The sequence below is a fragment of the Sus scrofa genome, chromosome 7, assembly GCF_054392235.1.
Source record: "Sus scrofa isolate SSC_HxYL_T2T_F1_AM1 chromosome 7, Sscrofa_HxYL_maternal_Yorkshire_Landrace_v2.0, whole genome shotgun sequence".
Classification (NCBI taxonomy): domain Eukaryota; kingdom Metazoa; phylum Chordata; class Mammalia; order Artiodactyla; family Suidae; genus Sus; species Sus scrofa.
In genome coordinates, this window is record NC_139389.1 from 132,963,085 (window position 1) to 132,986,671 (window position 23,587).

General features: G+C 52.0%; 1 long non-coding RNA gene and 14 other non-coding genes across 16 annotated transcripts in view; all 15 read left to right on the forward strand.

Annotated features, from left to right (window-relative positions):
* Nucleotides 1–23,587, forward strand: part of LOC102163738 (uncharacterized) — a 236,099-nt gene that overhangs the window by 123,774 nt on the left and 88,738 nt on the right. The gene's annotated exons all lie outside the window — the stretch shown is intronic.
* LOC146401980 (small nucleolar RNA SNORD113/SNORD114 family) lies at nt 890–961 on the forward strand. The gene has a single exon (XR_014811567.1). It is a non-coding gene; the product is annotated as a small nucleolar RNA SNORD113/SNORD114 family (small nucleolar RNA).
* On the forward strand, nt 1,879–1,953 carry LOC146401981 (small nucleolar RNA SNORD113/SNORD114 family). The gene has a single exon (XR_014811641.1). It is a non-coding gene; the product is annotated as a small nucleolar RNA SNORD113/SNORD114 family (small nucleolar RNA).
* Nucleotides 4,444–4,515, forward strand: LOC146401982 (small nucleolar RNA SNORD113/SNORD114 family). The gene has a single exon (XR_014811568.1). It is a non-coding gene; the product is annotated as a small nucleolar RNA SNORD113/SNORD114 family (small nucleolar RNA).
* Nucleotides 5,433–5,507, forward strand: LOC146401983 (small nucleolar RNA SNORD113/SNORD114 family). Its single transcript, XR_014811625.1, has one exon. It is a non-coding gene; the product is annotated as a small nucleolar RNA SNORD113/SNORD114 family (small nucleolar RNA).
* LOC146401984 (small nucleolar RNA SNORD113/SNORD114 family) lies at nt 7,998–8,069 on the forward strand. The gene has a single exon (XR_014811569.1). It is a non-coding gene; the product is annotated as a small nucleolar RNA SNORD113/SNORD114 family (small nucleolar RNA).
* On the forward strand, nt 8,987–9,061 carry LOC146401985 (small nucleolar RNA SNORD113/SNORD114 family). Its single transcript, XR_014811642.1, has one exon. It is a non-coding gene; the product is annotated as a small nucleolar RNA SNORD113/SNORD114 family (small nucleolar RNA).
* On the forward strand, nt 11,552–11,623 carry LOC146401986 (small nucleolar RNA SNORD113/SNORD114 family). The gene has a single exon (XR_014811570.1). It is a non-coding gene; the product is annotated as a small nucleolar RNA SNORD113/SNORD114 family (small nucleolar RNA).
* Nucleotides 12,541–12,615, forward strand: LOC146401987 (small nucleolar RNA SNORD113/SNORD114 family). Its single transcript, XR_014811644.1, has one exon. It is a non-coding gene; the product is annotated as a small nucleolar RNA SNORD113/SNORD114 family (small nucleolar RNA).
* LOC146401988 (small nucleolar RNA SNORD113/SNORD114 family) lies at nt 15,106–15,177 on the forward strand. Its single transcript, XR_014811571.1, has one exon. It is a non-coding gene; the product is annotated as a small nucleolar RNA SNORD113/SNORD114 family (small nucleolar RNA).
* On the forward strand, nt 16,095–16,169 carry LOC146401989 (small nucleolar RNA SNORD113/SNORD114 family). Its single transcript, XR_014811645.1, has one exon. It is a non-coding gene; the product is annotated as a small nucleolar RNA SNORD113/SNORD114 family (small nucleolar RNA).
* LOC146401990 (small nucleolar RNA SNORD113/SNORD114 family) lies at nt 18,660–18,731 on the forward strand. The gene has a single exon (XR_014811572.1). It is a non-coding gene; the product is annotated as a small nucleolar RNA SNORD113/SNORD114 family (small nucleolar RNA).
* LOC146401991 (small nucleolar RNA SNORD113/SNORD114 family) lies at nt 19,649–19,723 on the forward strand. The gene has a single exon (XR_014811646.1). It is a non-coding gene; the product is annotated as a small nucleolar RNA SNORD113/SNORD114 family (small nucleolar RNA).
* On the forward strand, nt 22,214–22,285 carry LOC146401992 (small nucleolar RNA SNORD113/SNORD114 family). The gene has a single exon (XR_014811573.1). It is a non-coding gene; the product is annotated as a small nucleolar RNA SNORD113/SNORD114 family (small nucleolar RNA).
* Nucleotides 23,203–23,277, forward strand: LOC146401993 (small nucleolar RNA SNORD113/SNORD114 family). The gene has a single exon (XR_014811647.1). It is a non-coding gene; the product is annotated as a small nucleolar RNA SNORD113/SNORD114 family (small nucleolar RNA).

Genomic DNA, 23,587 nt, shown 5'->3' on the forward strand with positions numbered 1-23,587 from the left:
TGACCAAAGTTAGATAGCAATGCGTTCATAAAAGTCCGTTTAAGTTCTGCCATGGAGTAAAGATTGAGGTTGGTTTGTTTTTGTTTTTTCTTTCACTAGAATGAAAGTATATAGGAAGTGATAAATGCATAAATATTGTGTAAGGGGAAGTCGGGCAACGATGATCAGTGGCAATTAGATCCTAACGCCTTTGTCACCCTCTGTGTTCTGTACCGCCCAGGATGAAGGCGTTAGAGATGGTTGAACATCTGCCATGGGCACGGGCTCGGTGGTTGCCTCTATATAGTAGAATGGAGATTAATGTGAGTAACGGCTGAGTTTCTTTGCTTGGACTTTTTCGATTCGAGTGATTACTGTACTATTAAGAAATGTGGGGGAGTTTCCTGACAGCGGTGGGTTAAGGATCTGGCTTTACCTGGGTCGGTGCTGTGGTGTGGGTTTGATGACGGGCGTGGGAACTTTCTTGTGCCACAGTCCCGGGGAAGAAAATAAGTAAATCCGGGTACGGAATCCAAAAGAAGTGCAGAATCTAAGTAGCGGAGGCAGCGGCATCTGAGTGTTGAGTATGGAGTATAGACCATGATATAGATTAAGGCACCTATAGCGAAAGAGAGCATTGGTCTGAGATGTGTTAGGGGAAGAATGATTCGAGGTGCTTGTTTAGTATGTTGTTTGTAAAAGGTACTTCTAAAATGATTCCTCACTTTTTGATTTGATTAATTTATTTTGGTCCTTGTGTGGAAAACAGAAGTTTCCAGGCCAAGGATCCAATCCCGGCCACAGTAGTGACAAGGCTGATCCTTAAGTGCTCGGCCCCAGAGAACCACTGCATGTTTTCAATTGAGTCGACAAAGAAATTAGAGTGTTAAGTAGGAAAGGGGGACAGTATTGGATCGATGATGACTACTGGTGGCGTATGAGTCGTGTACGATGAATACGTGTCTGGAACGCTGAGGTCCAATGTCCTCCGTGCCGTGACCCTCGCGGGCGAGGCCAGGCATCCAGGGGGGCCGTCCGTGTGTCCTCTGGGGGGCCTTCCTGGTGCTTGCGTTCGCCCAGTGGGCCAGTGGGAGCCCCTGTGGACCAGCCTGCCAGAACTGAAGGAGGAGAGCGAGGGAGGGCCGGCATTCCCAAGGCGCCAGGTCCCTGGTGACCCCACCCCCCATGGTCTGCCTCTTGCCATGCCATGGGCTGCAGGTTGGCCAGAGGTCTTGGGCTGATGTCCCCGAGGCTGAGGCCGTGGGGCAAGGGTGAGGTAGGCAGGGTCAGGGAGGGCCCACCTCTGTCCCGGGGCTGGGCGGCCAGCTGGTGGTTGGTGGGTGTCCCGAGACAGGGCTGTGCCCTGCCAGCAGGGTTGCCCCGATGGAGGCGTGCATGTGGAAGCCGCGAGCCTGGAGAATGGCTGTGCCATTGGGTCTCCTGCTCTTGGCTTTGTACTCTTCAGCAGGCAGCCGCCAGGCCCGAAGGCCGGCTCCTTCCTGGATGAGCAGGCGAGGATGGCAGCGTTGTCTTTGGAGCCAGGGGACCAGTGTGAGCAGCATCCCAGGGCTTGTCGGGGCTGGGCTGGGCAGGGCAGTGCGAGGGGCTGGTGGAGGGTGGGCGGCAGATGCGGGCGAGGCCAGCAGTCCAGAAGGGCTCTGGCGTCCCAGGGATGGGACAGCTCTGGCTAGGAAGGTCTCTTGGACGTCCTGCACAGGGGCCCAGCTGGTCCTCCGCGGCCCAGAGAGACCGAAAGCCAGGGGACGGGTCCTAGAGGCTCCCCGAGGGATGGCGAGGCCTCGTTGGGTGGGGCGGGCCCCTTGGGTTGCCCAGTGGCCGTGCGGGGAGGAATGCCTGACTCCACGGGCCATGGCGAAGGAAGAGAAGGTCCCCCTTTTCTGGATCGATGATGATCAATGCCAGCGTATGAGGCATCGATGACGAATAATGTGTGTCTGGAACTCTGAGGTCCACTCGCAAGGAAACGGGGCCTTTCTCTTCCTGCCTTTCCATCCTCGAGCCCAACGGGGCAGCGCCGACCGCCCGAGGAGCCCAGTCGATGGCGTCTCACTGTGGGTGTCACCTTGTCTCTTGGGTCTCCCTTATAGGGTGGAAGCCGAAGGCCAGGCCAGGCTGCGTGGGGCCGAGACCCCTCCTCTGGCGGTGGTGGCAGGAGAGATCCCAAGGTGAGGCATGGCCTCGGGCTGTCTTGGTTTGGGTCATCGGGGCCAGTGTTTTCCATGTCTTTAAAATGTCCTATGTAGAATCCCCAGGTGACTAATCGTCCCTTGAGAACTAAGGCATGAACCTTTATGCTGGTTAATTGACAATAGGGATTTCACCAAAGGAAGATACAATCTCTTTTGGTACTACTTAGATCATCAGGGATATTCAAGTGTCTTGTACTCTGATTTTCGTTAATCAAGTACTTCTTGTTATGAAGGAAACATTAAATTGATCCCAAAACATGAACATGGGAAGTGACATTGGCCTAATGTACCCGTGATGATTAGAACATGGGTCAGGTCCCAGTGGTGAGTCATGAATGACGCATGATAAGGGTCTGAAGCCCTGTGGCCCCACACAGTCCATCCTCTTTGGCTCTGTTTAGGCCATCCTGTGGACAGGTGTTAGGAACACAGAAAGTTCGGGTTCTTACAGCGTATACGTTTTCAAAGTATTCATACAGCAAGGAGAACACCATGAAAGTTATAGGTAATAGTTGAAGAGCATATGTTGTTGTCTAATTACGAGCAAATATGTTGAAGAAAGAAATATTAATCAAAATTGCCAACAGCAGCGCTCCTTATGAGATAAGTCAGTCAAACGGTCACCTTTGTGGCCAATTATCAGAGAGACTTGAAGAGTTGTAAGTGTTAGAAATTTCCTGTATTGTTGTGAGTCAGTTTCAAGTTTGAGGTAGTTCTTTCAGTCAAGAGACAAAACAGTCTCTAAAGCATGGCTATGCTTTACATTGTTAAGTAACAGGGCAGATGAAATGTAGAGGCAAGACGCGACGGTGATCCCTTTTCTTTTCTTTCTCTTTTTCATCATTGGCTGTGCTTTGTGCTGTCAAACGTGCTCACGCTGGAGCGGATTGAGCGTGATCCCACGGTGACGTCACACGTCTTCTTGGGTGTTGTGAATGATTGAGTGTCTGAATGACTGTGTGGGAATTGCTGAATCCGTCAATGAAGTAATACACGTGAAGGAGGCACAGAGACCCCGTCACGGACCAGTGATGAGGCGCGTGACGGGAAGAGTCCTGAAGGAAGAAAGCATCTCTGAAACTCTGAGGTCTGTCCCAGCACCTAAGGAGTCTCCTCTCTTGGGGGAAATTGTGTCTGGAGAGAGATGCCAGGGGTATACAAAGGTCATGTGTTCTCGTATTTATTTCTTTGTCGTGGGTTTGTTAGGAATGGCTGCGTGCCAGAATCATTAAGCAAACGTAAGTGAAGAAATAAGGAAAAATAGGGTGAATCATTGTCCACATATGAAGAGGCTTAGGAAATGAGGCTGTTCATGAACCTTGAAAACAGTGAGGCCCATCAAATACCTGGCAAGGGTCGGATATCTGACCAAAGTTAGATAGCAATGCGTTCATAAAAGTCCGTTTAAGTTCTGCCACGGAGTAAAGATTGAGGTTGGTTTGTTTTTGTTTTTTCTTTCACTAGAATGAAAGTATATAGGAAGTGATAAATGCATAAATATTGTGTAAGGGGAAGTCGGGCAACGATGATCAGTGGCAATTAGATCCTAACGGCTTTGTCACCCTCTGTGTTCTGTACCGCCCAGGATGAAGGCGTTAGAGATGGTTGAACATCTGCCACGGGCACGGGCTCGGTGGTTGCCTCTATATAGTAGAATGGAGATTAATGTGAGTAACGGCTGAGTTTCTTTGCTTGGACTTTTTCGATTCGAGTGATTACTGTACTATTAAGAAATGTGGGGGAGTTTCCTGACAGCGGTGGGTTAAGGATCTGGCTTTACCTGGGTCGGTGCTGTGGTGTGGGTTTGATGACGGGCGTGGGAACTTTCTTGTGCCACAGTCCCGGGGAAGAAAATAAGTAAATCCGGGTACGGAATCCAAAAGAAGTGCAGAATCTAAGTAGCGGAGGCAGCGGCATCTGAGTGTTGAGTATGGAGTATAGACCATGATATAGATTAAGGCACCTATAGCGAAAGAGAGCATTGGTCTGAGATGTGTTAGGGGAAGAATGATTCGAGGTGCTTGTTTAGTATGTTGTTTGTAAAAGGTACTTCTAAAATGATTCCTCACTTTTTGATTTGATTAATTTATTTTGGTCCTTGTGTGGAAAACAGAAGTTTCCAGGCCAAGGATCCAATCCCGGCCACAGTAGTGACAAGGCTGATCCTTAAGTGCTCGGCCCCAGAGAACCACTGCATGTTTTCAATTGAGTCGACAAAGAAATTAGAGTGTTAAGTAGGAAAGGGGGACAGTATTGGATCGATGATGACTACTGGTGGCGTATGAGTCGTGTACGATGAATACGTGTCTGGAACGCTGAGGTCCAATGTCCTCCGTGCCGTGACCCTCGCGGGCGAGGCCAGGCATCCAGGGGGGCCGTCCGTGTGTCCTCTGGGGGGCCTTCCTGGTGCTTGCGTTCGCCCAGTGGGCCAGTGGGAGCCCCTGTGGACCAGCCTGCCAGAACTGAAGGAGGAGAGCGAGGGAGGGCCGGCATTCCCAAGGCGCCAGGTCCCTGGTGACCCCACCCCCCATGGTCTGCCTCTTGCCATGCCATGGGCTGCAGGTTGGCCAGAGGTCTTGGGCTGATGTCCCCGAGGCTGAGGCCGTGGGGCAAGGGTGAGGTAGGCGGGGTCAGGGAGGGCCCACCTCTGTCCCGGGGCTGGGCGGCCAGCTGGTGGTTGGTGGGTGTCCCGAGACAGGGCTGTGCCCTGCCAGCAGGGTTGCCCCGATGGAGGCGTGCATGTGGAAGCCGCGAGCCTGGAGAATGGCTGTGCCATTGGGTCTCCTGCTCTTGGCTTTGTACTCTTCAGCAGGCAGCCGCCAGGCCCGAAGGCCGGCTCCTTCCTGGATGAGCAGGCGAGGATGGCAGCGTTGTCTTTGGAGCCAGGGGACCAGTGTGAGCAGCATCCCAGGGCTTGTCGGGGCTGGGCTGGGCAGGGCAGTGCGAGGGGCTGGTGGAGGGTGGGCGGCAGATGCGGGCGAGGCCAGCAGTCCAGAAGGGCTCTGGCGTCCCAGGGATGGGACAGCTCTGGCTAGGAAGGTCTCTTGGACGTCCTGCACAGGGGCCCAGCTGGTCCTCCGCGGCCCAGAGAGACCGAAAGCCAGGGGACGGGGCCTAGAGGCCCCCCGAGGGATGGCGAGGCCTCGTTGGGTGGGGCGGGCCCCTTGGGTTGCCCAGTGGCCGTGCGGGGAGGAATGCCTGACTCCACGGGCCATGGCGAAGGAAGAGAAGGTCCCCCTTTTCTGGATCGATGATGATCAATGCCAGCGTATGAGGCATCGATGATGAATAATGTGTGTCTGGAACTCTGAGGTCCACTCGCAAGGAAACGGGGCCTTTCTCTTCCTGCCTTTCCATCCTCGAGCCCAACGGGGCAGCGCCGACCGCCCGAGGAGCCCAGTCGATGGCGTCTCACTGTGGGTGTCACCTTGTCTCTTGGGTCTCCCTTATAGGGTGGAAGCCGAAGGCCAGGCCAGGCTGCGTGGGGCCGAGACCCCTCCTCTGGCGGTGGTGGCAGGAGAGATCCCAAGGTGAGGCATGGCCTCGGGCTGTCTTGGTTTGGGTCATCGGGGCCAGTGTTTTCCATGTCTTTAAAATGTCCTATGTAGAATCCCCAGGTGACTAATCGTCCCTTGAGAACTAAGGCATGAACCTTTATGCTGGTTAATTGACAATAGGGATTTCACCAAAGGAAGATACAATCTCTTTTGGTACTACTTAGATCATCAGGGATATTCAAGTGTCTTGTACTCTGATTTTCGTTAATCAAGTACTTCTTGTTATGAAGGAAACATTAAATTGATCCCAAAACATGAACATGGGAAGTGACATTGGCCTAATGTACCCGTGATGATTAGAACATGGGTCAGGTCCCAGTGGTGAGTCATGAATGACGCATGATAAGGGTCTGAAGCCCTGTGGCCCCACACAGTCCATCCTCTTTGGCTCTGTTTAGGCCATCCTGTGGACAGGTGTTAGGAACACAGAAAGTTCGGGTTCTTACAGCGTATACGTTTTCAAAGTATTCATACAGCAAGGAGAACACCATGAAAGTTATAGGTAATAGTTGAAGAGCATATGTTGTTGTCTAATTATGAGCAAATATGTTGAAGAAAGAAATATTAATCAAAACTGCCAACAGCAGCGCTCCTTATGAGATAAGTCAGTCAAACGGTCACCTTTGTGGCCAATTATCAGAGAGACTTGAAGAGTTGTAAGTGTTAGAAATTTCCTGTATTGTTGTGAGTCAGTTTCAAGTTTGAGGTAGTTCTTTCAGTCAAGAGACAAAACAGTCTCTAAAGCATGGCTATGCTTTACATTGTTAAGTAACAGGGCAGATGAAATGTAGAGGCAAGACGCGACGGTGATCCCTTTTCTTTTCTTTCTCTTTTTCATCATTGGCTGTGCTTTGTGCTGTCAAACGTGCTCACGCTGGAGCGGATTGAGCGTGATCCCACGGTGACGTCACACGTCTTCTTGGGTGTTGTGAATGACTGAGTGTCTGAATGACTGTGTGGGAATTGCTGAATCCGTCAATGAAGTAATACACGTGAAGGAGGCACAGAGACCCCGTCACGGACCAGTGATGAGGCGCGTGACGGGAAGAGTCCTGAAGGAAGAAAGCATCTCTGAAACTCTGAGGTCTGTCCCAGCACCTAAGGAGTCTCCTCTCTTGGGGGAAATTGTGTCTGTAGAGAGATGCCAGGGGTATACAAAGGTCATGTGTTCTCGTATTTATTTCTTTGTCGTGGGTTTGTTAGGAATGGCTGCGTGCCAGAATCATTAAGCAAACGTAAGTGAAGAAATAAGGAAAAATAGGGTGAATCATTGTCCACATATGAAGAGGCTTAGGAAATGAGGCTGTTCATGAACCTTGAAAACAGTGAGGCCCATCAAATACCTGGCAAGGGTCGGATATCTGACCAAAGTTAGATAGCAATGCGTTCATAAAAGTCCGTTTAAGTTCTGCCACGGAGTAAAGATTGAGGTTGGTTTGTTTTTGTTTTTTCTTTCACTAGAATGAAAGTATATAGGAAGTGATAAATGCATAAATATTGTGTAAGGGGAAGTCGGGCAACGATGATCAGTGGCAATTAGATCCTAACGCCTTTGTCACCCTCTGTGTTCTGTACCGCCCAGGATGAAGGCGTTAGAGATGGTTGAACATCTGCCACGGGCACGGGCTCGGTGGTTGCCTCTATATAGTAGAATGGAGATTAATGTGAGTAACGGCTGAGTTTCTTTGCTTGGACTTTTTCGATTCGAGTGATTACTGTACTATTAAGAAATGTGGGGGAGTTTCCTGACAGCGGTGGGTTAAGGATCCGGCTTTACCTGGGTCGGTGCTGTGGTGTGGGTTTGATGACGGGCGTGGGAACTTTCTTGTGCCACAGTCCCGGGGAAGAAAATAAGTAAATCCGGGTACGGAATCCAAAAGAAGTGCAGAATCTAAGTAGCGGAGGCAGCGGCATCTGAGTGTTGAGTATGGAGTATAGACCATGATATAGATTAAGGCACCTATAGCGAAAGAGAGCATTGGTCTGAGATGTGTTAGGGGAAGAATGATTCGAGGTGCTTGTTTAGTATGTTGTTTGTAAAAGGTACTTCTAAAATGATTCCTCACTTTTTGATTTGATTAATTTATTTTGGTCCTTGTGTGGAAAACAGAAGTTTCCAGGCCAAGGATCCAATCCCGGCCACAGTAGTGACAAGGCTGATCCTTAAGTGCTCGGCCCCAGAGAACCACTGCATGTTTTCAATTGAGTCGACAAAGAAATTAGAGTGTTAAGTAGGAAAGGGGGACAGTATTGGATCGATGATGACTACTGGTGGCGTATGAGTCGTGTACGATGAATACGTGTCTGGAACGCTGAGGTCCAATGTCCTCCGTGCCGTGACCCTCGCGGGCGAGGCCAGGCATCCAGGGGGGCCGTCCGTGTGTCCTCTGGGGGGCCTTCCTGGTGCTTGCGTTCGCCCAGTGGGCCAGTGGGAGCCCCTGTGGACCAGCCTGCCAGAACTGAAGGAGGAGAGCGAGGGAGGGCCGGCATTCCCAAGGCGCCAGGTCCCTGGTGACCCCACCCCCCATGGTCTGCCTCTTGCCATGCCATGGGCTGCAGGTTGGCCAGAGGTCTTGGGCTGATGTCCCCGAGGCTGAGGCCGTGGGGCAAGGGTGAGGTAGGCAGGGTCAGGGAGGGCCCACCTCTGTCCCGGGGCTGGGCGGCCAGCTGGTGGTTGGTGGGTGTCCCGAGACAGGGCTGTGCCCTGCCAGCAGGGTTGCCCCGATGGAGGCGTGCATGTGGAAGCCGCGAGCCTGGAGAATGGCTGTGCCATTGGGTCTCCTGCTCTTGGCTTTGTACTCTTCAGCAGGCAGCCGCCAGGCCCGAAGGCCGGCTCCTTCCTGGATGAGCAGGCGAGGATGGCAGCGTTGTCTTTGGAGCCAGGGGACCAGTGTGAGCAGCATCCCAGGGCTTGTCGGGGCTGGGCTGGGCAGGGCAGTGCGAGGGGCTGGTGGAGGGTGGGCGGCAGATGCGGGCGAGGCCAGCAGTCCAGAAGGGCTCTGGCGTCCCAGGGATGGGACAGCTCTGGCTAGGAAGGTCTCTTGGACGTCCTGCACAGGGGCCCAGCTGGTCCTCCGCGGCCCAGAGAGACCGAAAGCCAGGGGACGGGTCCTAGAGGCTCCCCGAGGGATGGCGAGGCCTCGTTGGGTGGGGCGGGCCCCTTGGGTTGCCCAGTGGCCGTGCGGGGAGGAATGCCTGACTCCACGGGCCATGGCGAAGGAAGAGAAGGTCCCCCTTTTCTGGATCGATGATGATCAATGCCAGCGTATGAGGCATCGATGACGAATAATGTGTGTCTGGAACTCTGAGGTCCACTCGCAAGGAAACGGGGCCTTTCTCTTCCTGCCTTTCCATCCTCGAGCCCAACGGGGCAGCGCCGACCGCCCGAGGAGCCCAGTCGATGGCGTCTCACTGTGGGTGTCACCTTGTCTCTTGGGTCTCCCTTATAGGGTGGAAGCCGAAGGCCAGGCCAGGCTGCGTGGGGCCGAGACCCCTCCTCTGGCGGTGGTGGCAGGAGAGATCCCAAGGTGAGGCATGGCCTCGGGCTGTCTTGGTTTGGGTCATCGGGGCCAGTGTTTTCCATGTCTTTAAAATGTCCTATGTAGAATCCCCAGGTGACTAATCGTCCCTTGAGAACTAAGGCATGAACCTTTATGCTGGTTAATTGACAATAGGGATTTCACCAAAGGAAGATACAATCTCTTTTGGTACTACTTAGATCATCAGGGATATTCAAGTGTCTTGTACTCTGATTTTCGTTAATCAAGTACTTCTTGTTATGAAGGAAACATTAAATTGATCCCAAAACATGAACATGGGAAGTGACATTGGCCTAATGTACCCGTGATGATTAGAACATGGGTCAGGTCCCAGTGGTGAGTCATGAATGACGCATGATAAGGGTCTGAAGCCCTGTGGCCCCACACAGTCCATCCTCTTTGGCTCTGTTTAGGCCATCCTGTGGACAGGTGTTAGGAACACAGAAAGTTCGGGTTCTTACAGCGTATACGTTTTCAAAGTATTCATACAGCAAGGAGAACACCATGAAAGTTATAGGTAATAGTTGAAGAGCATATGTTGTTGTCTAATTACGAACAAATATGTTGAAGAAAGAAATATTAATCAAAATTGCCAACAGCAGCGCTCCTTATGAGATAAGTCAGTCAAACGGTCACCTTTGTGGCCAATTATCAGAGAGACTTGAAGAGTTGTAAGTGTTAGAAATTTCCTGTATTGTTGTGAGTCAGTTTCAAGTTTGAGGTAGTTCTTTCAGTCAAGAGACAAAACAGTCTCTAAAGCATGGCTATGCTTTACATTGTTAAGTAACAGGGCAGATGAAATGTAGAGGCAAGACGCGACGGTGATCCCTTTTCTTTTCTTTCTCTTTTTCATCATTGGCTGTGCTTTGTGCTGTCAAACGTGCTCACGCTGGAGCGGATTGAGCGTGATCCCACGGTGACGTCACACGTCTTCTTGGGTGTTGTGAATGATTGAGTGTCTGAATGACTGTGTGGGAATTGCTGAATCCGTCAATGAAGTAATACACGTGAAGGAGGCACAGAGACCCCGTCACGGACCAGTGATGAGGCGCGTGACGGGAAGAGTCCTGAAGGAAGAAAGCATCTCTGAAACTCTGAGGTCTGTCCCAGCACCTAAGGAGTCTCCTCTCTTGGGGGAAATTGTGTCTGTAGAGAGATGCCAGGGGTATACAAAGGTCATGTGTTCTCGTATTTATTTCTTTGTCGTGGGTTTGTTAGGAATGGCTGCGTGCCAGAATCATTAAGCAAACGTAAGTGAAGAAATAAGGAAAAATAGGGTGAATCATTGTCCACATATGAAGAGGCTTAGGAAATGAGGCTGTTCATGAACCTTGAAAACAGTGAGGCCCATCAAATACCTGGCAAGGGTCGGATATCTGACCAAAGTTAGATAGCAATGCGTTCATAAAAGTCCGTTTAAGTTCTGCCACGGAGTAAAGATTGAGGTTGGTTTGTTTTTGTTTTTTCTTTCACTAGAATGAAAGTATATAGGAAGTGATAAATGCATAAATATTGTGTAAGGGGAAGTCGGGCAACGATGATCAGTGGCAATTAGATCCTAACGCCTTTGTCACCCTCTGTGTTCTGTACCGCCCAGGATGAAGGCGTTAGAGATGGTTGAACATCTGCCACGGGCACGGGCTCGGTGGTTGCCTCTATATAGTAGAATGGAGATTAATGTGAGTAACGGCTGAGTTTCTTTGCTTGGACTTTTTCGATTCGAGTGATTACTGTACTATTAAGAAATGTGGGGGAGTTTCCTGACAGCGGTGGGTTAAGGATCCGGCTTTACCTGGGTCGGTGCTGTGGTGTGGGTTTGATGACGGGCGTGGGAACTTTCTTGTGCCACAGTCCCGGGGAAGAAAATAAGTAAATCCGGGTACGGAATCCAAAAGAAGTGCAGAATCTAAGTAGCGGAGGCAGCGGCATCTGAGTGTTGAGTATGGAGTATAGACCATGATATAGATTAAGGCACCTATAGCGAAAGAGAGCATTGGTCTGAGATGTGTTAGGGGAAGAATGATTCGAGGTGCTTGTTTAGTATGTTGTTTGTAAAAGGTACTTCTAAAATGATTCCTCACTTTTTGATTTGATTAATTTATTTTGGTCCTTGTGTGGAAAACAGAAGTTTCCAGGCCAAGGATCCAATCCCGGCCACAGTAGTGACAAGGCTGATCCTTAAGTGCTCGGCCCCAGAGAACCACTGCATGTTTTCAATTGAGTCGACAAAGAAATTAGAGTGTTAAGTAGGAAAGGGGGACAGTATTGGATCGATGATGACTACTGGTGGCGTATGAGTCGTGTACGATGAATACGTGTCTGGAACGCTGAGGTCCAATGTCCTCCGTGCCGTGACCCTCGCGGGCGAGGCCAGGCATCCAGGGGGGCCGTCCGTGTGTCCTCTGGGGGGCCTTCCTGGTGCTTGCGTTCGCCCAGTGGGCCAGTGGGAGCCCCTGTGGACCAGCCTGCCAGAACTGAAGGAGGAGAGCGAGGGAGGGCCGGCATTCCCAAGGCGCCAGGTCCCTGGTGACCCCACCCCCCATGGTCTGCCTCTTGCCATGCCATGGGCTGCAGGTTGGCCAGAGGTCTTGGGCTGATGTCCCCGAGGCTGAGGCCGTGGGGCAAGGGTGAGGTAGGCAGGGTCAGGGAGGGCCCACCTCTGTCCCGGGGCTGGGCGGCCAGCTGGTGGTTGGTGGGTGTCCCGAGACAGGGCTGTGCCCTGCCAGCAGGGTTGCCCCGATGGAGGCGTGCATGTGGAAGCCGCGAGCCTGGAGAATGGCTGTGCCATTGGGTCTCCTGCTCTTGGCTTTGTACTCTTCAGCAGGCAGCCGCCAGGCCCGAAGGCCGGCTCCTTCCTGGATGAGCAGGCGAGGATGGCAGCGTTGTCTTTGGAGCCAGGGGACCAGTGTGAGCAGCATCCCAGGGCTTGTCGGGGCTGGGCTGGGCAGGGCAGTGCGAGGGGCTGGTGGAGGGTGGGCGGCAGATGCGGGCGAGGCCAGCAGTCCAGAAGGGCTCTGGCGTCCCAGGGATGGGACAGCTCTGGCTAGGAAGGTCTCTTGGACGTCCTGCACAGGGGCCCAGCTGGTCCTCCACGGCCCAGAGAGACCGAAAGCCAGGGGACGGGTCCTAGAGGCTCCCCGAGGGATGGCGAGGCCTCGTTGGGTGGGGCGGGCCCCTTGGGTTGCCCAGTGGCCGTGCGGGGAGGAATGCCTGACTCCACGGGCCATGGCGAAGGAAGAGAAGGTCCCCCTTTTCTGGATCGATGATGATCAATGCCAGCGTATGAGGCATCGATGACGAATAATGTGTGTCTGGAACTCTGAGGTCCACTCGCAAGGAAACGGGGCCTTTCTCTTCCTGCCTTTCCATCCTCGAGCCCAACGGGGCAGCGCCGACCGCCCGAGGAGCCCAGTCGATGGCGTCTCACTGTGGGTGTCACCTTGTCTCTTGGGTCTCCCTTATAGGGTGGAAGCCGAAGGCCAGGCCAGGCTGCGTGGGGCCGAGACCCCTCCTCTGGCGGTGGTGGCAGGAGAGATCCCAAGGTGAGGCATGGCCTCGGGCTGTCTTGGTTTGGGTCATCGGGGCCAGTGTTTTCCATGTCTTTAAAATGTCCTATGTAGAATCCCCAGGTGACTAATCGTCCCTTGAGAACTAAGGCATGAACCTTTATGCTGGTTAATTGACAATAGGGATTTCACCAAAGGAAGATACAATCTCTTTTGGTACTACTTAGATCATCAGGGATATTCAAGTGTCTTGTACTCTGATTTTCGTTAATCAAGTACTTCTTGTTATGAAGGAAACATTAAATTGATCCCAAAACATGAACATGGGAAGTGACATTGGCCTAATGTACCCGTGATGATTAGAACATGGGTCAGGTCCCAGTGGTGAGTCATGAATGACGCATGATAAGGGTCTGAAGCCCTGTGGCCCCACACAGTCCATCCTCTTTGGCTCTGTTTAGGCCATCCTGTGGACAGGTGTTAGGAACACAGAAAGTTCGGGTTCTTACAGCGTATACGTTTTCAAAGTATTCATACAGCAAGGAGAACACCATGAAAGTTATAGGTAATAGTTGAAGAGCATATGTTGTTGTCTAATTACGAGCAAATATGTTGAAGAAAGAAATATTAATCAAAATTGCCAACAGCAGCGCTCCTTATGAGATAAGTCAGTCAAACGGTCACCTTTGTGGCCAATTATCAGAGAGACTTGAAGAGTTGTAAGTGTTAGAAATTTCCTGTATTGTTGTGAGTCAGTTTCAAGTTTGAGGTAGTTCTTTCAGTCAAGAGACAAAACAGTCTCTAAAGCATGGCTATGCTTTACATTGTTAAGTAACAGGGCAGATGAAATGTAGAGGCAAGACGCGACGGTGATCCCTTTTCTTTTCTTTCTCTTTTTCATCATTGGCTGTGCTTTGTGCTGTCAAACGTGCTCACGCTGGAGCGGATTGAGCGTGATCCCACGGTGACGTCACACGTCTTCTTGGGTGTTGTGAATGATTGAGTGTCTGAATGACTGTGTGGGAATTGCTGAATCCGTCAATGAAGTAATACACGTGAAGGAGGCACAGAGACCCCGTCACGGACCAGTGATGAGGCGCGTGACGGGAAGAGTCCTGAAGGAAGAAAGCATCTCTGAAACTCTGAGGTCTGTCCCAGCACCTAAGGAGTCTCCTCTCTTGGGGGAAATTGTGTCTGTAGAGAGATGCCAGGGGTATACAAAGGTCATGTGTTCTCGTATTTATTTCTTTGTCGTGGGTTTGTTAGGAATGGCTGCGTGCCAGAATCATTAAGCAAACGTAAGTGAAGAAATAAGGAAAAATAGGGTGAATCATTGTCCACATATGAAGAGGCTTAGGAAATGAGGCTGTTCATGAACCTTGAAAACAGTGAGGCCCATCAAATACCTGGCAAGGGTCGGATATCTGACCAAAGTTAGATAGCAATGCGTTCATAAAAGTCCGTTTAAGTTCTGCCACGGAGTAAAGATTGAGGTTGGTTTGTTTTTGTTTTTTCTTTCACTAGAATGAAAGTATATAGGAAGTGATAAATGCATAAATATTGTGTAAGGGGAAGTCGGGCAACGATGATCAGTGGCAATTAGATCCTAACGCCTTTGTCACCCTCTGTGTTCTGTACCGCCCAGGATGAAGGCGTTAGAGATGGTTGAACATCTGCCACGGGCACGGGCTCGGTGGTTGCCTCTATATAGTAGAATGGAGATTAATGTGAGTAACGGCTGAGTTTCTTTGCTTGGACTTTTTCGATTCGAGTGATTACTGTACTATTAAGAAATGTGGGGGAGTTTCCTGACAGCGGTGGGTTAAGGATCCGGCTTTACCTGGGTCGGTGCTGTGGTGTGGGTTTGATGACGGGCGTGGGAACTTTCTTGTGCCACAGTCCCGGGGAAGAAAATAAGTAAATCCGGGTACGGAATCCAAAAGAAATGCAGAATCTAAGTAGCGGAGGCAGCGGCATCTGAGTGTTGAGTATGGAGTATAGACCATGATATAGATTAAGGCACCTATAGCGAAAGAGAGCATTGGTCTGAGATGTGTTAGGGGAAGAATGATTCGAGGTGCTTGTTTAGTATGTTGTTTGTAAAAGGTACTTCTAAAATGATTCCTCACTTTTTGATTTGATTAATTTATTTTGGTCCTTGTGTGGAAAACAGAAGTTTCCAGGCCAAGGATCCAATCCCGGCCACAGTAGTGACAAGGCTGATCCTTAAGTGCTCGGCCCCAGAGAACCACTGCATGTTTTCAATTGAGTCGACAAAGAAATTAGAGTGTTAAGTAGGAAAGGGGGACAGTATTGGATCGATGATGACTACTGGTGGCGTATGAGTCGTGTACGATGAATACGTGTCTGGAACGCTGAGGTCCAATGTCCTCCGTGCCGTGACCCTCGCGGGCGAGGCCAGGCATCCAGGGGGGCCGTCCGTGTGTCCTCTGGGGGGCCTTCCTGGTGCTTGCGTTCGCCCAGTGGGCCAGTGGGAGCCCCTGTGGACCAGCCTGCCAGAACTGAAGGAGGAGAGCGAGGGAGGGCCGGCATTCCCAAGGCGCCAGGTCCCTGGTGACCCCACCCCCCATGGTCTGCCTCTTGCCATGCCATGGGCTGCAGGTTGGCCAGAGGTCTTGGGCTGATGTCCCCGAGGCTGAGGCCGTGGGGCAAGGGTGAGGTAGGCAGGGTCAGGGAGGGCCCACCTCTGTCCCGGGGCTGGGCGGCCAGCTGGTGGTTGGTGGGTGTCCCGAGACAGGGCTGTGCCCTGCCAGCAGGGTTGCCCCGATGGAGGCGTGCATGTGGAAGCCGCGAGCCTGGAGAATGGCTGTGCCATTGGGTCTCCTGCTCTTGGCTTTGTACTCTTCAGCAGGCAGCCGCCAGGCCCGAAGGCCGGCTCCTTCCTGGATGAGCAGGCGAGGATGGCAGCGTTGTCTTTGGAGCCAGGGGACCAGTGTGAGCAGCATCCCAGGGCTTGTCGGGGCTGGGCTGGGCAGGGCAGTGCGAGGGGCTGGTGGAGGGTGGGCGGCAGATGCGGGCGAGGCCAGCAGTCCAGAAGGGCTCTGGCGTCCCAGGGATGGGACAGCTCTGGCTAGGAAGGTCTCTTGGACGTCCTGCACAGGGGCCCAGCTGGTCCTCCGCGGCCCAGAGAGACCGAAAGCCAGGGGACGGGTCCTAGAGGCTCCCCGAGGGATGGCGAGGCCTCGTTGGGTGGGGCGGGCCCCTTGGGTTGCCCAGTGGCCGTGCGGGGAGGAATGCCTGACTCCACGGGCCATGGCGAAGGAAGAGAAGGTCCCCCTTTTCTGGATCGATGATGATCAATGCCAGCGTATGAGGCATCGATGACGAATAATGTGTGTCTGGAACTCTGAGGTCCACTCGCAAGGAAACAGGGCCTTTCTCTTCCTGCCTTTCCATCCTCGAGCCCAACGGGGCAGCGCCGACCGCCCGAGGAGCCCAGTCGATGGCGTCTCACTGTGGGTGTCACCTTGTCTCTTGGGTCTCCCTTATAGGGTGGAAGCCGAAGGCCAGGCCAGGCTGCGTGGGGCCGAGACCCCTCCTCTGGCGGTGGTGGCAGGAGAGATCCCAAGGTGAGGCATGGCCTCGGGCTGTCTTGGTTTGGGTCATCGGGGCCAGTGTTTTCCATGTCTTTAAAATGTCCTATGTAGAATCCCCAGGTGACTAATCGTCCCTTGAGAACTAAGGCATGAACCTTTATGCTGGTTAATTGACAATAGGGATTTCACCAAAGGAAGATACAATCTCTTTTGGTACTACTTAGATCATCAGGGATATTCAAGTGTCTTGTACTCTGATTTTCGTTAATCAAGTACTTCTTGTTATGAAGGAAACATTAAATTGATCCCAAAACATGAACATGGGAAGTGACATTGGCCTAATGTACCCGTGATGATTAGAACATGGGTCAGGTCCCAGTGGTGAGTCATGAATGACGCATGATAAGGGTCTGAAGCCCTGTGGCCCCACACAGTCCATCCTCTTTGGCTCTGTTTAGGCCATCCTGTGGACAGGTGTTAGGAACACAGAAAGTTCGGGTTCTTACAGCGTATACGTTTTCAAAGTATTCATACAGCAAGGAGAACACCATGAAAGTTATAGGTAATAGTTGAAGAGCATATGTTGTTGTCTAATTACGAGCAAATATGTTGAAGAAAGAAATATTAATCAAAATTGCCAACAGCAGCGCTCCTTATGAGATAAGTCAGTCAAACGGTCACCTTTGTGGCCAATTATCAGAGAGACTTGAAGAGTTGTAAGTGTTAGAAATTTCCTGTATTGTTGTGAGTCAGTTTCAAGTTTGAGGTAGTTCTTTCAGTCAAGAGACAAAACAGTCTCTAAAGCATGGCTATGCTTTACATTGTTAAGTAACAGGGCAGATGAAATGTAGAGGCAAGACGCGACGGTGATCCCTTTTCTTTTCTTTCTCTTTTTCATCATTGGCTGTGCTTTGTGCTGTCAAACGTGCTCACGCTGGAGCGGATTGAGCGTGATCCCACGGTGACGTCACACGTCTTCTTGGGTGTTGTGAATGATTGAGTGTCTGAATGACTGTGTGGGAATTGCTGAATCCGTCAATGAAGTAATACACGTGAAGGAGGCACAGAGACCCCGTCACGGACCAGTGATGAGGCGCGTGACGGGAAGAGTCCTGAAGGAAGAAAGCATCTCTGAAACTCTGAGGTCTGTCCCAGCACCTAAGGAGTCTCCTCTCTTGGGGGAAATTGTGTCTGGAGAGAGATGCCAGGGGTATACAAAGGTCATGTGTTCTCGTATTTATTTCTTTGTCGTGGGTTTGTTAGGAATGGCTGCGTGCCAGAATCATTAAGCAAACGTAAGTGAAGAAATAAGGAAAAATAGGGTGAATCATTGTCCACATATGAAGAGGCTTAGGAAATGAGGCTGTTCATGAACCTTGAAAACAGTGAGGCCCATCAAATACCTGGCAAGGGTCGGATATCTGACCAAAGTTAGATAGCAATGCGTTCATAAAAGTCCGTTTAAGTTCTGCCACGGAGTAAAGATTGAGGTTGGTTTGTTTTTGTTTTTTCTTTCACTAGAATGAAAGTATATAGGAAGTGATAAATGCATAAATATTGTGTAAGGGGAAGTCGGGCAACGATGATCAGTGGCAATTAGATCCTAACGCCTTTGTCACCCTCTGTGTTCTGTACCGCCCAGGATGAAGGCGTTAGAGATGGTTGAACATCTGCCACGGGCACGGGCTCGGTGGTTGCCTCTATATAGTAGAATGGAGATTAATGTGAGTAACGGCTGAGTTTCTTTGCTTGGACTTTTTCGATTCGAGTGATTACTGTACTATTAAGAAATGTGGGGGAGTTTCCTGACAGCGGTGGGTTAAGGATCCGGCTTTACCTGGGTCGGTGCTGTGGTGTGGGTTTGATGACGGGCGTGGGAACTTTCTTGTGCCACAGTCCCGGGGAAGAAAATAAGTAAATCCGGGTACGGAATCCAAAAGAAATGCAGAATCTAAGTAGCGGAGGCAGCGGCATCTGAGTGTTGAGTATGGAGTATAGACCATGATATAGATTAAGGCACCTATAGCGAAAGAGAGCATTGGTCTGAGATGTGTTAGGGGAAGAATGATTCGAGGTGCTTGTTTAGTATGTTGTTTGTAAAAGGTACTTCTAAAATGATTCCTCACTTTTTGATTTGATTAATTTATTTTGGTCCTTGTGTGGAAAACAGAAGTTTCCAGGCCAAGGATCCAATCCCGGCCACAGTAGTGACAAGGCTGATCCTTAAGTGCTCGGCCCCAGAGAACCACTGCATGTTTTCAATTGAGTCGACAAAGAAATTAGAGTGTTAAGTAGGAAAGGGGGACAGTATTGGATCGATGATGACTACTGGTGGCGTATGAGTCGTGTACGATGAATACGTGTCTGGAACGCTGAGGTCCAATGTCCTCCGTGCCGTGACCCTCGCGGGCGAGGCCAGGCATCCAGGGGGGCCGTCCGTGTGTCCTCTGGGGGGCCTTCCTGGTGCTTGCGTTCGCCCAGTGGGCCAGTGGGAGCCCCTGTGGACCAGCCTGCCAGAACTGAAGGAGGAGAGCGAGGGAGGGCCGGCATTCCCAAGGCGCCAGGTCCCTGGTGACCCCACCCCCCATGGTCTGCCTCTTGCCATGCCATGGGCTGCAGGTTGGCCAGAGGTCTTGGGCTGATGTCCCCGAGGCTGAGGCCGTGGGGCAAGGGTGAGGTAGGCAGGGTCAGGGAGGGCCCACCTCTGTCCCGGGGCTGGGCGGCCAGCTGGTGGTTGGTGGGTGTCCCGAGACAGGGCTGTGCCCTGCCAGCAGGGTTGCCCCGATGGAGGCGTGCATGTGGAAGCCGCGAGCCTGGAGAATGGCTGTGCCATTGGGTCTCCTGCTCTTGGCTTTGTACTCTTCAGCAGGCAGCCGCCAGGCCCGAAGGCCGGCTCCTTCCTGGATGAGCAGGCGAGGATGGCAGCGTTGTCTTTGGAGCCAGGGGACCAGTGTGAGCAGCATCCCAGGGCTTGTCGGGGCTGGGCTGGGCAGGGCAGTGCGAGGGGCTGGTGGAGGGTGGGCGGCAGATGCGGGCGAGGCCAGCAGTCCAGAAGGGCTCTGGCGTCCCAGGGATGGGACAGCTCTGGCTAGGAAGGTCTCTTGGACGTCCTGCACAGGGGCCCAGCTGGTCCTCCGCGGCCCAGAGAGACCGAAAGCCAGGGGACGGGTCCTAGAGGCCCCCCGAGGGATGGCGAGGCCTCGTTGGGTGGGGCGGGCCCCTTGGGTTGCCCAGTGGCCGTGCGGGGAGGAATGCCTGACTCCACGGGCCATGGCGAAGGAAGAGAAGGTCCCCCTTTTCTGGATCGATGATGATCAATGCCAGCGTATGAGGCATCGATGACGAATAATGTGTGTCTGGAACTCTGAGGTCCACTCGCAAGGAAACGGGGCCTTTCTCTTCCTGCCTTTCCATCCTCGAGCCCAACGGGGCAGCGCCGACCGCCCGAGGAGCCCAGTCGATGGCGTCTCACTGTGGGTGTCACCTTGTCTCTTGGGTCTCCCTTATAGGGTGGAAGCCGAAGGCCAGGCCAGGCTGCGTGGGGCCGAGACCCCTCCTCTGGCGGTGGTGGCAGGAGAGATCCCAAGGTGAGGCATGGCCTCGGGCTGTCTTGGTTTGGGTCATCGGGGCCAGTGTTTTCCATGTCTTTAAAATGTCCTATGTAGAATCCCCAGGTGACTAATCGTCCCTTGAGAACTAAGGCATGAACCTTTATGCTGGTTAATTGACAATAGGGATTTCACCAAAGGAAGATACAATCTCTTTTGGTACTACTTAGATCATCAGGGATATTCAAGTGTCTTGTACTCTGATTTTCGTTAATCAAGTACTTCTTGTTATGAAGGAAACATTAAATTGATCCCAAAACATGAACATGGGAAGTGACATTGGCCTAATGTACCCGTGATGATTAGAACATGGGTCAGGTCCCAGTGGTGAGTCATGAATGACGCATGATAAGGGTCTGAAGCCCTGTGGCCCCACACAGTCCATCCTCTTTGGCTCTGTTTAGGCCATCCTGTGGACAGGTGTTAGGAACACAGAAAGTTCGGGTTCTTACAGCGTATACGTTTTCAAAGTATTCATACAGCAAGGAGAACACCATGAAAGTTATAGGTAATAGTTGAAGAGCATATGTTGTTGTCTAATTATGAGCAAATATGTTGAAGAAAGAAATATTAATCAAAACTGCCAACAGCAGCGCTCCTTATGAGATAAGTCAGTCAAACGGTCACCTTTGTGGCCAATTATCAGAGAGACTTGAAGAGTTCTAAGTGTTAGAAATTTCCTGTATTGTTGTGAGTCAGTTTCAAGTTTGAGGTAGTTCTTTCAGTCAAGAGACAAAACAGTCTCTAAAGCATGGCTATGCTTTACATTGTTAAGTAACAGGGCAGATGAAATGTAGAGGCAAGACGCGACGGTGATCCCTTTTCTTTTCTTTCTCTTTTTCATCATTGGCTGTGCTTTGTGCTGTCAAACGTGCTCACGCTGGAGCGGATTGAGCGTGATCCCACGGTGACGTCACACGTCTTCTTGGGTGTTGTGAATGATTGAGTGTCTGAATGACTGTGTGGGAATTGCTGAATCCGTCAATGAAGTAATACACGTGAAGGAGGCACAGAGACCCCGTCACGGACCAGTGATGAGGCGCGTGACGGGAAGAGTCCTGAAGGAAGAAAGCATCTCTGAAACTCTGAGGTCTGTCCCAGCACCTAAGGAGTCTCCTCTCTTGGGGGAAATTGTGTCTGTAGAGAGATGCCAGGGGTATACAAAGGTCATGTGTTCTCGTATTTATTTCTTTGTCGTGGGTTTGTTAGGAATGGCTGCGTGCCAGAATCATTAAGCAAACATAAGTGAAGAAATAAGGAAAAATAGGGTGAATCATTGTCCACATATGAAGAGGCTTAGGAAATGAGGCTGTTCATGAACCTTGAAAACAGTGAGGCCCATCAAATACCTGGCAAGGGTCGGATATCTGACCAAAGTTAGATAGCAATGCGTTCATAAAAGTCCGTTTAAGTTCTGCCACGGAGTAAAGATTGAGGTTGGTTTGTTTTTGTTTTTTCTTTCACTAGAATGAAAGTATATAGGAAGTGATAAATGCATAAATATTGTGTAAGGGGAAGTCGGGCAACGATGATCAGTGGCAATTAGATCCTAACGCCTTTGTCACCCTCTGTGTTCTGTACCGCCCAGGATGAAGGCGTTAGAGATGGTTGAACATCTGCCACGGGCACGGGCTCGGTGGTTGCCTCTATATAGTAGAATGGAGATTAATGTGAGTAACGGCTGAGTTTCTTTGCTTGGACTTTTTCGATTCGAGTGATTACTGTACTATTAAGAAATGTGGGGGAGTTTCCTGACAGCGGTGGGTTAAGGATCCGGCTTTCCCTGGGTCGGTGCTGTGGTGTGGGTTTGATGACGGGCGTGGGAACTTTCTTGTGCCACAGTCCCGGGGAAGAAAATAAGTAAATCCGGGTACGGAATCCAAAAGAAATGCAGAATCTAAGTAGCGGAGGCAGCGGCATCTGAGTGTTGAGTATGGAGTATAGACCATGATATAGATTAAGGCACCTATAGCGAAAGAGAGCATTGGTCTGAGATGTGTTAGGGGAAGAATGATTCGAGGTGCTTGTTTAGTATGTTGTTTGTAAAAGGTACTTCTAAAATGATTCCTCACTTTTTGATTTGATTAATTTATTTTGGTCCTTGTGTGGAAAACAGAAGTTTCCAGGCCAAGGATCCAATCCCGGCCACAGTAGTGACAAGGCTGATCCTTAAGTGCTCGGCCCCAGAGAACCACTGCATGTTTTCAATTGAGTCGACAAAGAAATTAGAGTGTTAAGTAGGAAAGGGGGACAGTATTGGATCGATGATGACTACTGGTGGCGTATGAGTCGTGTACGATGAATACGTGTCTGGAACGCTGAGGTCCAATGTCCTCCGTGCCGTGACCCTCGCGGGCGAGGCCAGGCATCCAGGGGGGCCGTCCGTGTGTCCTCTGGGGGGCCTTCCTGGTGCTTGCGTTCGCCCAGTGGGCCAGTGGGAGCCCCTGTGGACCAGCCTGCCAGAACTGAAGGAGGAGAGCGAGGGAGGGCCAGCATTCCCAAGGCGCCAGGTCCCTGGTGACCCCACCCCCCATGGTCTGCCTCTTGCCATGCCATGGGCTGCAGGTTGGCCAGAGGTCTTGGGCTGATGTCCCCGAGGCTGAGGCCGTGGGGCAAGGGTGAGGTAGGCAGGGTCAGGGAGGGCCCACCTCTGTCCCGGGGCTGGGCGGCCAGCTGGTGGTTGGTGGGTGTCCCGAGACAGGGCTGTGCCCTGCCAGCAGGGTTGCCCCGATGGAGGCGTGCATGTGGAAGCCGTGAGCCTGGAGAATGGCTGTGCCATTGGGTCTCCTGCTCTTGGCTTTGTACTCTTCAGCAGGCAGCCTCCAGGCCCGAAGGCCGGCTCCTTCCTGGATGAGCAGGCGAGGATGGCAGCGTTGTCTTTGGAGCCAGGGGACCAGTGTGAGCAGCATCCCAGGGCTTGTCGGGGCTGGGCTGGGCAGGGCAGTGCGAGGGGCTGGTGGAGGGTGGGCGGCAGATGCGGGCGAGGCCAGCAGTCCAGAAGGGCTCTGGCGTCCCAGGGATGGGACAGCTCTGTCTAGGAAGGTCTCTTGGACGTCCTGCACAGGGGCCCAGCTGGTCCTCCGCGGCCCAGAGAGACCGAAAGCCAGGGGACGGGTCCTAGAGGCTCCCCGAGGGATGGCGAGGCCTCGTTGGGTGGGGCGGGCCCCTTGGGTTGCCCAGTGGCCGTGCGGGGAGGAATGCCTGACTCCACGGGCCATGGCGAAGGAAGAGAAGGTCCCCCTTTTCTGGATCGATGATGATCAATGCCAGCGTATGAGGCATCGATGACGAATAATGTGTGTCTGGAACTCTGAGGTCCACTCGCAAGGAAACGGGGCCTTTCTCTTCCTGCCTTTCCATCCTCGAGCCCAACGGGGCAGCGCCGACCGCCCGAGGAGCCCAGTCGATGGCGTCTCACTGTGGGTGTCACCTTGTCTCTTGGGTCTCCCTTATAGGGTGGAAGCCGAAGGCCAGGCCAGGCTGCGTGGGGCCGAGACCCCTCCTCTGGCGGTGGTGGCAGGAGAGATCCCAAGGTGAGGCATGGCCTCGGGCTGTCTTGGTTTGGGTCATCGGGGCCAGTGTTTTCCATGTCTTTAAAATGTCCTATGTAGAATCCCCAGGTGACTAATCG